This window comes from Marmota monax, unplaced genomic scaffold (genome assembly GCF_021218885.2).
Source record: "Marmota monax isolate L192 unplaced genomic scaffold, Marmota_monax_Labrador192_F-V1.1 WCK01_AAM20220418_F8-fsc00006, whole genome shotgun sequence".
Taxonomy (NCBI): Eukaryota; Metazoa; Chordata; class Mammalia; order Rodentia; family Sciuridae; genus Marmota; species Marmota monax.
The window spans coordinates 1,650,754-1,665,995 of record NW_026693712.1 but is presented as its reverse complement, the minus strand read 5'-3'; the positions used below and the strand labels follow the sequence as shown (position 1 = coordinate 1,665,995).

The 15,242-nt window shown below is 36.4% G+C and overlaps 1 non-coding gene across 1 annotated transcript; it reads left to right on the top strand.

The window, feature by feature from the left end:
* Window positions 1-3,579: 3,579 nt before the first annotated feature.
* On the top strand, window positions 3,580-3,711 carry LOC124103795 (small nucleolar RNA SNORA72). The gene has a single exon (XR_006855277.1). It is a non-coding gene; the product is annotated as a small nucleolar RNA SNORA72 (small nucleolar RNA).
* The last annotated feature ends 11,531 nt before the right edge of the window (window positions 3,712-15,242 follow it).

Here is a 15,242-nt window from a genome sequence, read left to right as displayed (position 1 = left end):
TTAGAGATCTGTGAGATCACTTTTCCAGCAGATATTTCAACTGTAACAAAATAATGCAACACTAATCTGTAAGACTTTTTCAGTAATAGATGTTTTTCCTCAGTAAATCAATGCAAAGGCTAATTGGGGTGGAAGGTGACTATCTCTCGTGGTTATAAATACATTTGCATTGCTATCAATCTTTTCCACCACCAATGTTAAACGAGGCTGAACAACCTAGAGGGAAAAAAAAGAAAAAAGAAAAAAGAAAAAAAAAAAAAGTTCAATGTTAGCACATAGTAAATGCTGCCATCAAGTGGCCAAACAGAGAGTTGCACTAGGAAAAAAATTAAGTTGTCAACTGAATTAGAACCAACTTTGAAGTCCATGGGGTATGTTTGAGGGATGAGGAATGATTTCTCTAAGGATAACCTGATGCTTTTACACATTAGATGATGGAGGAAGACTTCTGTTCAACTCACCAAAGATTGTCCCTATGTCTCTATAATTCATTGTAATATTAACTTATTTCTATTTTTCATGATAGAATTAAAGTATGATACAGAGGTAAGAATCACAAAAGTACATAATTGTTTTTAATCAACAGATTTTAATGATCTTCTTGAGAAACCAATGTTTCTTTCATAATTACAAATTCAAAGTATGGAGTCCAAGTTAGGGTATTTATTCTTAAAGACATTCTAAACAATGCAGGTAATTAAATAGCTAATCATGGCTCAGTGAATGAACATTTTAAATACATCAGTCATGATTAATAGAGTTTTGGAAGCTGGAAGAAAATTCTGAAATTTTAGTGGTGTAAAGTCTCACAGAATAATCAACTGACCACCTGCAACAACGTCATTTGAAGTGATTCTTTTAAAAATCAGATCTTCTCAGGCTGGGATTGTGGCTCAGCAGTAGAGCGCTCACCTAGCATGGGCGGGACCCGGGTTCAATTCTCAGCACCACATAAAAATAAAGGCATTGTGTTGTGTCCATCTACAAAAAAAAAAAAAAATGATTCTCTCTCTCTCTCTCTCTCTCTCTCTCTCTCTCTCTCTCTCTCTCTTAAAAAAAAAAATCAGATCTTCTCATTGACCCATTGAGTCAGAGTCTCAAGGGGGAAAGGGACCAGGAATGGGATTTTCAACAAACCCCACAAGTGACCTTCTGTCAATTTATGGTTTAAGAACCACCTCTTTTTTTAACCAAAATTTACTAATGAGAGACTAAAGTAAACTTATTTTATTAAGATTTCAAATCTAGGAATAGAGCAAAAGTAGAAGCCAGCCTTCCTGCCCTGCAGTCCAAAATGCATTACCTTGTACTGTGTGGAATGTGAGGCTCCGTTTCAGGTCTCAGAATCCTTGCCCTAGGGCTGGGAGCTGCTGATTACACACAGTAGAGGCACTTCTTAAGTTCTATCTCATGGGCTTTAAAGATGAAAAACAAAAGGTGCTAAGTCATTAGAAGGCAGGTGTAACAGTATTGAGTTTTCTTTTACTATTCATGGCCTTTAAAACTATTAATAATCTGAATTCCTGTTGAAGGCAACAGTGTAAATTTTTCTGTTCCTTTGGTATGAAACCAAACAAAAGCAAGGCGGAGAAATGTAAGTCAAAACATGAACTAAGGTGTAGTAGATTTTTGGCCCAAAGAAAGGCACAGTTATTCCTTCTATTATGGATTCACACTCTTTCACAATGTGACTTCTCCATCCCTTGAAATTGGACTGGTCCCCTGACTTGATTTGACCAACAAAATATAGCAAAAGCCATACTATGTGTCCTCCTGGCCTCAGCCATCAGGAACCTTGCAGCTGCTCTCCATCTTGGAGCACTGAGGTTACCATGCTGTGAAGACCCAGCGTGAAAGACAACGTGGATAGTGAAGACAGGCATTATATTATTCGGATGCAGCCATTCCTGTTGAGCCACCACCTGACCACAGCCATAAAAACAAACTTGCAGGTGGGACAAGCAAAACCAGCCAGCCCACCAACAGAATTAGGCGAAGTATTAAATTGTGGTTAATTTAAGTAATTTTGAGTGGTTTGTTACATAACAGTGGACAATTAATATGCTAAGAAACAACCACCTCCCTAAACCACAACATATGAAGACACAACCACAATGCTAAACCACAACTGCTGTTCAGTATAGGGGGGGTCCTTCAGGGGCATGAGCTCAGCAGGGTGTAAACCAAGTAAGACATTTATCACAGTGGGGAATTTGGCAAGACCAACGGAATCACCCTTTGCCAGAGAGGCCAACTTGGTTGAGCATGGAGTTGGTACAACCCTCAGTAAGCCTTGTTTCATACCACAGAGAAACATATTGCCAGGCTGAGTAAGAAAGCACACAGCTATACCAGCTGTTCAAGAGAGCTGTGTGGGTAAATCAGGGTGGTAAAGGTGTAATCAGTGAGCAGCAGCTCTGCAGAGAAGCAAGGGAAAGACCTACCAAAAAAGGAAGGGAGGAACTATATACCCCTGTGACCTCTGGTGCATATGACAGAGAGAACCCGTATTTATTTATATTCCAAGGGTAAAATATTAGTGAGAATGTGCTCCAAAGCCAGGTTCTGACATTCAAACTGCCTGCTGCACTGTTTAATCCCCTTCTATATTGTCCATCATCAAATGGCTAATTCCAGTGCGCACTAAAAATGAGTAATAAACAGAAAAAAAGAATCAGCCTGAGGCTTCTATGAAGATAGTAACAAAAACCTAAAGAAAAGAATATGGCAAACAGAAAGCAGACCAAAAAAATACACAAGACTATAACAAATCAGGCAAAAAAAATTAATACACAACTCTGGCACACACACACACAAAATGTGTTCTTTAAATAAAAGGAATATTAATTATGAACGTCTGAAATGAATTCAGACAAGACATAATAGGACTCAAGGGAAAAGATCAGAAAATTCAGGTAATCAAAAGTGACATGTCAGAGTCAAAATAATATATATAAGAGAAAAATAAGAATATTAGATAAATAAAAGCTACATTAGAGGCATTCAACAGAGGGAAAAATAAGCCATTTCTGAAAAACACAGAACTAAAAAAAATTCTTAAGGTATCGAGGGAAAATTACTGTTAGAGCCAAAGGAAATCCAGTGGTGCATAACTGACATTCCTAAAAGCTATAACAGAGTAGATATTCAAAGGTAAAATAAAAGAAAATTGTCCCCAAACAAAGGGAAAAATCAAATGTATAGATTATATGTACACATTTATCAGGGGAATTTCCTATAGTACCAAGCATGTAACCCGGTAAAGCTAACTGTGGGGGATAAGAAAGAATTTTCCTGTGTAAAAGAATAAAATCTGCTGGTAATGACATGAGCCAAATTATGTTATGCTGTGTATTGTGTGCATGTACAAATGTGTTAACAAATCCCATGATTATGTACAACTCTAATGCACCAAGAAAAAAATGTGCGGAAAAAAATTAATTTTTTTTAATCAAATCTGGCTGAACTCAAACTTTACAAAAAAAAAAAAAAACACTAGAAAAGGCAAGAGAGCAATGTCTATCAAGTCTTCAAGGAAGGGAAAAATAAAAACCAAGAATGTACAAATTAAACAAATTATTTCAAATATAAAAGTAATATGATTTTGTAGTAATCAGGACAGGCTAAACATTCACTATATTAAGACCATACATTATGTCCCCAGACCTAGTTCTTTCCCTGGGTCTGGTTTTATAAATGCTGGTGATAAATCCAATCTGATTTATAATATGATAATTCTGTATGACCATATTATGACTATGATTCTATGTTATCTTGATCCACCTTTTGACAAATGACAGTATAGCTAGTAGAATAATTTGCAAATAATCAATGCTAAGTTGCAGACTTGTCTAAAGAACATGTAAACAAAATAGGAAAATTTTATTACTATCAGTTGCCATTAAATGTACTATAAAATTATTGTTTTTATTTTCTAGGAAAAAAAGTAATATGAAACATATAAGCAATCAGGTTCATAATTACTTTGAGATCTTCTTTAAGAGAACTACTATAGTATAAAATTAGAGGTGAATGAAGAAATCATTGGTTGCATAAGAAGTATGAGTAGAACAAAATATAAATGTTACACACCACAGCAATTTAGAAATAGTAATAAAATTCACTTTAGGTAACAGTAGGTAGGGAGAAGTGGGAAGGGAAGATAAAGTGGGAGCACATTCATCTTGGCACCTCTTAGAAAGGGAGTCAAACAATGTTGGATCCTAAAATGGAACACCTTAAACCATGATTCCATATGTGAACACGTGGAAACTTAAGAGCATCTCAGGCCATATCACAAATAAAAAATATTAAAAACTAGATGCATGTAATTAAAAAGTAACAAGTTTTAAGTCAAAGATATCATCAAAACACTAAATGTAGCTGGGAGTGGTGGGGCATGCCTGTAATCCCAGCAATTTGGGAGGCTGAGTCAGGAGGATCACAAGTTCAAAGCCAGCCTTAGTAACTTAGTAGGCCTTAAGCAGCTTAGTGAGACTCTATCTCAAAATTTAAAAATTAAAAAAAAAATGGGGGCTAGGAATTAGGCTCAATGGTAAAGCACCCCGGGGTTAAATCCCCAGTACCCAGATAATAATAATAACAATAATAATAATAAATAAAAATAAAGAACACCACCAAATGTCAAAGAAGAAAAAAATATACTTTCTGTATATATTGAATCCCTTCAAAATAGACCAAAAGAGGAAAATTTTTGCTGTATCATAGGATGATTCCAAAAGGTTTTTTAAAAATGGTAAAAATAGACCAGTAAATAAACAGAAAGACCAGTAACTTCTGGTCAAGGAGGAGCCGGAGACTCGATAAGCTGTAGACCCTCTTCTTTGTCGAGGGGAGTGAAGCCCACTGCTACCTAAATAAGGTACACCACACACGATTCAAAACCAAAATTCAGCAAGCTATAATGTTAAGCAACAGCCCAATCTCAACATACCTCACTGCCTCGTTCAACATTAATGCCACAACATTTCCCACCTTTTAAAAACTTTTCCACAATATTCGTACTAATAAGTCATAATAAACTAAGAATTTAGATAAACCTATTCTCAACTTTTTGAAGATTATTTTTTAAAAAATCTGTGTTGCAGGGTGGCTTTTACAAAAACACTGCTATCTCTTTTTTTCTTTTCCTTAACATAATTTCTGCTTAACTACTTTTATTGAGTGATTCGAGTCATTTTTTTTTAATTCTAGAGAGAAGAAACAGGACTGTCTGAAAGGTAGCGGTACCCATTTAGTTTGACATTCTTTCACATTTGCATGATTTTTACAATATGCTTCAATGATTCAAAATCTTCTCATGTGGTCTAAGAACCTCCATAAAGCCACTTTCAAGTCCTATAGTAAAAGGTACCCCCATTTTATTCCAAGCAACTCGGAGCAACTATAAAACTCACAGAAATTTTTAGCTGTTTCTGATGCTACAGGATCACAGGATAGGACAGGGCATCTAACTCATTCTCCACCAACCTGGGGGTGTCAGTTCTTCCTAATAGGAGGAACCAAAGATGACAATCTAGGTAATAACTTAGAACCAAACAGGAAGCTACCAGGGCATAGTCCAGGGGTATTTTCACAGGAAAGTGGCAAGCTCAACAGAAGACAGGATCCCATAAGACTGGACACACTAGTAAGAAAATCTCAGCAGAAAATATCAAAATCTACATTCAGTGCCTAAGAAGAAGAAAAAATGCATTCATCTGACTTAAGTAAATAGAATTTTAACAAAAAGTGAATAAATAAAGTTAAATATTCCTAATCATAAGCTCCTAGAATTAATATGTAAACTATAACATTTGAAAGTGGATTCACTTTAATCACTAAAGTGGATCCACCAGGTTTGGGGTAAGAGCTCAAGCCAATTTAAAAAAAAAAAAAAAAAGATATATCACCAAGAGAAGCTGCTCTCTCTTAGGTTCTTCTAATAAAATGATCACACAGTTATTCACCCTGCTGTCACAAGTAGCTGAACCTAAACTTTTGAAGTGCATATCTTTGAGTGTTACCTGTGACATTACCAGGGAACATCATTTTCCTTGTTATCTGCTAGGATAGCTGACATGAATTGTGTACTTAAAGGAGGAGGTGGCTACAGAAGGAATAAAAGCAAAGACATGGGGAAAAAATGATGAACAGTGAACTAACGCATTCTCTCCTTGCAGTCTAGATGTGCCCAGGGTGAACAATTCACCTTTAAGCCATTAACTGTTTTAGTGGAATCACATGCTAGAGAAATTACCTATGCCTTAATTTCATGTAGCTCATCACACAAAAATGAGAAATCCAGATGGACTTTGTGTTCATACTTCGGAGGATTTCCCCTCTCCCAGGGGAGAGTTAAGAAGTTTTTGTTCTGAATTCCTAAGGAAAGTGGCAAACAATGATCATAATGACAGCATGGATTCCTATGTGTGCCAAGCATCCTCACACATATTATCTCGTACATTCCAAGAGCAAAAGAATTCAAGGGCTTGAAAAGGAAATGGGGTTTTGTTCAAAGTGATGAGGTCGGGGGGTGGACTAGAAAACAATTGGAAAGCTCTAAGTTGGGGGAAATGGTTCTGGTTCTTGTTCAGAAGAGACCACTATTTCCTTTCCAACACAGTGTCCTGGTGGGGTGGAACATGACAAAAGTGACTCATAGGAGCTGGCCTTAGGTACTACAGAAAATTTTCCAATGATTTTGTTGTTCATAATGGAAATGATGGCTCTGAACAGCAGATCCACCCACAGTTAAATGTTCCAAGTGGGCAAGAGACAGTGAGCAGGGTCTGGTAGAGCATGCTCAAAGAAGACCAGAGCCCTCACCCCAGATTTCTGGCCAGACTGAGCTTTCAAAGGGCAGGGGGAGGCCTTTCCAATCATAACTGACATTGGGTATCTTGCTAACCTATGTGTACAGGGACTTAGCTTGAATTTGATTTAGAAAAATAAAGCAATATGACATGTCTTGCACTTGAGTGTTATAGAACAAATACATCTCTGCCTCGTTTGTTTCACTTCCTCCATCATAGTCAACACAAGCTTTCCCTCAGCACAAATGAACAGTTCTCAAATAGTATCTGCATTGAATTCAGCTGTTACCCAGGGTTTTTAGTGTTCTGTCATTCTGTTAATACTTTGCCCACAACATGGCTGCAGTATAAATTTATTGAAGTTGAGAAATATTGTCTAATAGCAGTTAACAGATCAAATACATGTGAGGATGGGACAGGAGCCTGAATTCAAAGCCAACCACTGAGACTTCTCATTGGTTTTCTCAGCTTGACTACGGTGGAGGTGAATACTTCAATGTCCCTGGTAGTCATTTCTCTTTCTAAGCCAGCCCCATCTATATGCAGTGGCTCAAACATGTGTTATGGCAGTGAAAACTGTCATGGTCTTCCCATAAGCAAAGATACCCTCTTTAGATTTTTATATCTTGCAGTTGGCTGAACAATGGCCCAAAGATGATTGCACCCTAACACTCAGAACCTGTGTTGTTTTATATGACAATAGGAACCTTGAAGATATGACTAAGTTAAGGATCTTGAGATATGATTAACCTGGATAATCCAGGTGGGCCAATATAATCACAAGTGTCTTACAAAACAAAGTTAGGAGATCAAAGGGAGGAAAATTTATGTAGGCCTAGAGGCAGACATTGGAGTAAAGCAGTGATAAGACAAGGAACACAAGCAGCTTCCAGAAGCTGGAAAAAATAAGGAAGAGATTCTCCCCTGATCTCCAGAAGAACTCAGCCCTGCCTCTACCCTGATTTTAGCCCAGTAAAAGTGATTTCAGACTTCCGACTTACAAAAATGAAAGTAATACATCTGTATTGTTTTAAGCCACAGATTTTGTGGTAATTTATTACAGCAGTAATAGGAAACTAATTCATATCTCTTCTTTTCCATGTTCAGATAACTTGATAATTTAAATCGAGCATTTTTAAATAGCTGGCATAAGAGTTAAACTGGTCTAATAGTTTACTTTTTCTATTCATATTTTTAAATTCATGCATTTCAGGCCAAAGAGAGAGAACAGAATCCATCTACAATGATTACAGTAAAAACATGGAGTACCCACACGCTCAAACTTCCTTACATATCTGATCTAGTATAATTCTTACCATCACCCTGAAGAATGGGTGGTTGTTTCCCAGTATCTTACAGAAGATGAATCAGGTCAGGAGATGAAGTAATTTCCTTCTCCCAACTCTCATGGAGTCATGTGGAGCCAGCTGGGCTCTCTGGCAGCCTCTGCATTCCCTCAGCACCCAGAGTTATGCCTGGTGCAACCCCATGTTCGCAGGCCCACCCCTTCAACAGCTGTAAGGGTAGGAACTATGCTTCATTTCTCTACAACTCTATGGAGTGGCTAGGAAACACTTGGAGCTCAATATATGTGGCTAAATGTATGAATTTGTTAAGTATGAAATTTAGTAAGAACAAAATGTATGAATTTTGTAAATAATTCCTAAAAGGATGCTGGCAACCTTTAAGGGTTCATGCTATCTAGATATGATGTTAGGGATCTTCTGGTTTTCCCATAAGTTCTGTGACCCCAGCTAGTCTTTTAAATTAGGAACAAGCCTTCATTGCATATTTCAAATTCAGGGAATCACACAGGAATTTTTTTTAAAAAATAAGCATCTCTGGTTCTTTTTTTCCAGTCGTCTTTAGCTAATGCCATAGCTAAATTCAAAATTACATAAATCTCTCCTCCTGAACGATCCTATAAAATCCTCAGGGTTTATCTAAGAAAAAAAAAATACCATTTCTAGATAAAGTACCTACACTATTTTTTTTGACAACCTACCTTGCTGATAATGTTTTTAGTCATTAATTTCGAATTCAGGAAGAGGGAATTCAGCCATTTGTCATAGTCCTACAGAAGTCACACACGTTTCTGCTGAATCAAGCACAAGATAATGCTACACGAGCCACTCAACTGAAACCCGTCACCTCAGCCACCCTATGTTACTAACTATTAAAACAAAATGGGAATTGGTTTTTCAACCCAATAGTTTACCTAAAATTCTCTCCTAGGCAGGTTTGCCCTTTATATTATGAATTTCATTTTGCTGTAAGCTCTTACATTTATATTACTGCTTAACATGCACTCTTCATAGAAATCTTCCCTAACAATTTCTACCTATATTTATTCATGCTGAGCATTCTGCTTAACTACTAGACTAAAATGCAGTACAGTTACCAGGGAAATAATAGTTCCTGTTATTTCAGAACTGTGAAGGTCAAACCAGTTTCATGCAAAGGGAAATGAAATGTTTTGTGTCTTTAGGCTGTGTCATATAATTTAAATACTTTCCTTACTGTTTGTGGCGGGGCCTTCCTCTCTTGCCCATCTTACTGTCTTCATCATGGTTCTCCGCTGCCACCTCTCTTATGCCTTTTCAACTGAACAGGTTATTTCTAATGCTCTACAACCTATATGAATTGTGTAACATGTACAGTCATTAAAAATGACTTTTTTATCAAAAGTCAGGAAATTATATAGAATAGTTTTGAAAACTTATTTAATCAAGTAATTAATCCCTTAGATAATTTATTTGATTTTTCTACACTAATTTCAAGGAGACAGATGATCCCATAGAGACAGTTTATTGGATTTCGTTTTGTTGTTTTTTTGTTCTCTGTACCAGGGATTGAACCCAGGGGCACTTGACCACCAAGCTACATTGCTAGCCCTTTTTTTATTTTTATTTATTTTTTATTTTTTTATTTTGAGACAGGGTCTCACTAAGTTGCATGGGGTCTCACTAAGTTGCTGAGGCTGTCTTTGAACTCACGATCCTCCTGCCTCAGTCTCTGGAGTCACTGGGATTACAGGCATGTGCCACCATGCCCAGTTTGTTTATTGGATTTTTAATAAAATTTGCACACAGTGGGAAACATGAATCCAGCCCTGGTCAAGTGGCCACTTTCCAAAGGAACATTATGGCATAGTAACTGCTTGGTTCTAAAGTCAGAAAGACCTGGGCTCTACACTGAGTTTTACCAGTCATTTGCTGTGTGAATCCAAGTAGACTTCCTAAACTCCTCTGTTCAGCATTTAACAAGTTGAGTGTCCCCTGATTGATTATTAGTTTTCCTTTTTAATGAAATTGCCACAAAATGAGCCTAAGTAGAATTGTAAAATTCGAAAATATTTTCTTCACTGAAAATCCACTGTGTGCTAAAATGAGACAAGGAGCACCACAGGGTGGCTAAGTGTAGGAGGGGAAGTTTCACAGAACCAGGTATATGTCAAAATTTGGGACCATACAGGGTCAAGCAAAGCACAAGGCAAAGAGAGGCAAACTTAGATGGAGTTGGAAGCAGTGTCAACGTCAGGGGAGTCCCATCTGTGGATGAGCATAGCAACAAGTAAAATCCCAACTCTCGGCAGAGATGGGCATTTAAATGGCTTTACAGTTGTCCATTCATTTTCCTTTACCACTGAGCGAGTCACTGTCACGTTTGAGTTCAGTGTGCAAGAAAGAACTGAAGTTATAACTTTCTGAGAATTTCACATAAATCTCAGCTTACAAATTTCTTATACAGCATCTTATTACTGATAAACATGTATTTGTGTTACACATCAGAATATTATCCAACACGTGTTTTGCAATTGTAGTGGGTTGACTGGTGGCTCCCAGAACCTGAGGGTAAGCTTATTGGAAAAAAGGTCTTTGCAGATATAATTAAGTCCAGGAACTCAAAATGAGATCATCCTGACTAAATAAACCTTAGATCCACTGGCGATTCCCTAGTTATAGACAGAAAAGACAAAGACCTAGAGAGGAAGGTTACATGAAGACAGAAGCATAATAACAAGTTCCCAGATGAGCAGGCAGAGTGAAAGCTTTACTCAAGTCCCAGAAGATAATGAAAGCATTAATTCATTTAGTAAATACTTTATAGAAGGCCCAGAATTTGATGGGTGTGGTCCAATCAAAGACTATAAGCTGAGGTAGTAGGAGGTATTTCTGTGACTTGGAAGCCATTTGAACACCTTGGGCTTAGCCTTTTTTTTTTTTTTTTTTGTATAAGAATTTTTCAACTTTATTTATAATAAATAAAAATAGAAAATGAATTAAATATCTAGCAAAAGGAATTGGGTAATAAATGATGGTACATCCAGCTATTGGAATGTAGGCAGTTGGGCTTATCCTTGACCTATGAGCAGCACTGCCATTTCCAGGTTTATTAATGAATGGACCTAACATCCTCCCTTGATCAGATAGTGTCAGGAGCCAAGGACATTCAGAGTCATCACTGGAGAAGGATGCCAGTGGCTATCACCCTGAGTCAGTGCTGGATCTACAAGGCATTACCTCTTTCAGCATCAGCTGCTTCACCCTATAGACAGCTGCCACTGCCTGGACTTTCCTTGGCCTTATATGATGAAGATAAATTCAGGCTAAGATGTTTCTGACTCAAAAGTGTCGCCATGTCTTTAACTCAGTATCTCCATTCCAGAAGGAATGACAATGAGAGAGCAATATTTTTGTCCAAAGGAATGTCTTTCTCAAAAAGCTCTCCTCTTTAAAACAAAATAAACTATAATGTGAAGAGAAATCATAACTACAAACTATAAATGTAGATATGCATACAGCCTCAATGATGAGCCATATTTAAAGAAATTTTTCAAGGATAGTGTTAGCCCCCATTGGGAAAGAAAAGTGAGAGCAGAGCCAGGATGACTCAAATCTCCAGCTGAGGTCACCTGCTGAGGAATGAAGTCAACAGCTCCAAGCTTAGAAAGCCAAAGACTGGTTGTATGAGAATTCCTATAGCTGGTTTTGTTTTGTTTTTTGTTTTGGTACCAGGGATTAAACCCAGTGGTGCTTAACCACCAAGCCATATTCCCAGCCCTTTTCATATTTCATTTTGAGTCAGAGTCTCACTAAATTGTTTAAGGCCTTGCTAAATTGCTGAGGCTGGCTTTGAACTTGCAATCCTCCCACCTCAGCCTCCAGAGCTGCTGGGATTACAGGCATACGCCACTGTCCCTGGCCAACACACTGTGGCAAAAGAGATGAAGCAAAGGAAAAAACTGACACTGAAAGAAAAATCCATCTTTTGGGATGGGCAGAGAGAATAAAGATGGAGGATAATAAGCAGTTCTTGGCAAGGTAAGAGAGGAACACCAAATCATGATGCAGAAATTCTTTGACATAGGAATTTTCAATATGACCCCAAATGGCATTCAGCCATATATGAGCAGCACCTAACCCACAACCCAGGGTTTATTCTCCATGGTATAAAGGCTAAAAAGGCAATATACTAAGGTAGCTTATTCCTGCAGCCCTTCACTGTACTTGCTCTATAAAAGAAAAACAAAAAACCCCAGCTGTGCCACTGAGAAGTAATTTCTCAAACCTGTTGTATTTATCACTGACTGTGTTTTCTCTTATATTGTCTTGATTCCTGTAAAGTTTCTTTCTCTCCCATTTCTTATGGAGGTCTACCAGTTCACTATTTGTCTCTTTCTGCTATTTTATCATTCTTATTTGGCTTTATCACTTCTTCTCCATGCCCTTATTTCAAAGGTGCATATTTTTCTTGACCTTTTTTTTCAGCGCTGGGATAAAACCCAGGTCCTCGCACATGCTAGGCTAAATGTTCCATATCCCCAACTGTCACTACTACCACCACCATTACCTCTTTTTTATTCTCTCTTATTTCTTTTTTAATTTTGTATTTTTTAATTTGTTCTAATTAGTTATACCTGACAGTAGAATGCATTTTAACACATTGTACACAAATGGAGCACAACTTCTCTTTCCTCTGGCTGAACTTGGTGCAGAGTCACACGGGTAGTGTAATCATACATGCATATGGGGTAATAATGTCTATATCATTCCACTGTCCTTCCCATCCTTACACCCCCCCTCTCCTTCCCTCCCCACCCTGCACAATCCAAAGTCTCCTCATTCTCCCCTGCTATCCCCATTATGGATCAGTATCCGCTTATTAGAGAAAACATTCGTCCTCTGGTTTGGGGGGTTTGGCTTATTTCACTTAGTATGACATTCTCCAGCTCCATCCATTTACCTGCAAATGCCATAATTTCATTCTTCTTTAAGGCTGAGTAATATTCCATTGTGTTTATGTACCTTTAGCTATTGTGTCTCTTCGTGTGTGTGTCTGTGTGTGTGTTGTGAGGATCAATCCAGGGTCTCATGCACAATAGGTATGTGCTCTACTACTGAGTTATACCCCCAGGTAGGATCATGTTTTCTTTAGTTTTGCTAAATTATTATGATTCTTCCTTCCTTTTAAAAAAAAAAAAGTCCTAATTCTAAGATGAATAATAACTAGAAATAAACCATATGGAATATGTAGATACAAAAGAATATATAAATATATAAAAAATTATACATGTATATTGCTTATAATATCATACATACTACTATATTTTTATATGTAAAAAAATACATCCAAATAAAACCAAAAACACAGCCCTGGGTTCCCTATGGCAGGGAGAATCACAGTCTCTGGGACAGGAGTTCCCTGTGTTTCTCCTTGGCTAACAAGTCAAATTTTCTTTTTTCTAAAAGGAAAAGAAAAGAAAAGGCCAGAAACACTACACCAGAAAAACATATTTCTAAAAGGCAAATAAAGGTCAAGTAGGAAAAAAGCTTTTCTATAAAACTAATGAAATAAACAGGAAAATAAAATCATAATTTAAATGAACAAAACATTAGAAATGTCAAAAAATCCAAACATTTTGAAAACAAAGTCGTGAACATGGAGAATCACATAACTGAGGAAACTGAGCAGAATAAAATGAAAAGAATAAACACTGTACAAATATGGGAAAATGAAAGAATATGACAGACAAAAGAATTCCAAAATATGCATAAGTGTTGCTAGGAAAGGAAACAAAGCAAATGAGACACAAGTTTACTAAAAGATAAAATAGAAAAAAGCTTCCAGAAAATAAAACATTGAAAAGGCATATTGTATCTCTCTAAAACTGAAATAAAATTTTCAAGTCCAAGATTTCAAAAATGGACTTGAAAGATACTGTAAGTACCCATGACAAAAAATATATCAACTCTCCTCTGCAGGTGGGTACATAAGGAATAATTTTGTTTGCCATGAAAACTTTAGTAGAAATAAGACAGTAAAGCAAATGTAATATGTAAATATCTTATTCCTAGTTGAGCTATTTTGCACAAACAAAAGCAAATAACAAATTCTTAAACATTAAGGTATTCAAAAATAATTAAGAAAATAATAGTTTAAAAGTGGTTAAGTAAATTAATCCACTCAAATATAAAGGTTGGATATTGCAGTGAAAGAATAAAATATGTAATAAATCATGAATAGGTTGAAGAACAATCTAATTAATATTCAGAGAAAGAATGAAAGAAAGAACAGGTATAAGGAATGGAAACATGTAGGGTTGGGGATATAGCTCAGTTGGTAGAGTGCTTGCCTTGCATGCATAAGACCCTGGGTTCAATCCCCAGCACTGCAAAAAAAAAAAATTTTAATTTGTTGGGTTGGGGCTGTAGCTTAGTGGCAGAGCATTTGCCTTGTATGTGTGAGGCACTGGGTTTGATCCTCAGCACCACAAAAAATAAATAAATAAATAAACAAATAAAATAAAGGTATGCTATCCATCTACAGCTACAAAAAAAAAGTAAAATAAAAAATAAAATTAAAAAAGGAATGTAAGCACATGTATTTTTCTAGTTTTGCAAGGAAAATTATCAATGAATCTTTAAAGTTGATAAGATTAAACAATAGAGATAATCTTATTTTAGAATATAAAGACAAAGATATATAAATAATGATATCACCAAGAAAATTAAAATAATATGCATAGTTTATTATGTGAGACTGTATACTGTAATGATTTTAACTCTTCATAAACCATACCACAGATTGTAATCCCAGAAAAAGAAAACTTCCAGAATTATTTTTTTAACTAGAATAAAAAAATTAATTTTACCTATTAGGTCAAAAATAAACATGCAAACCTAGGTGAGTAACCTAATTAGATATTAAAATATATTCCAAAACAATGAAAATTTTAAAAAATGAATAAAGAAATCAATTAGAGTGCATGAACTAATAATATATATAATGGGAATTTAGTGTATTATAACAGCTGTGTTATGGAGCAGTGAGGAGAGAAAGAGATATGTTGGTCAGTAAGGTGTGCTGGAGAACTATCTGGAAATGGATTTGTTTAGATTCCTACCTCTTATCAAAATAAATTCC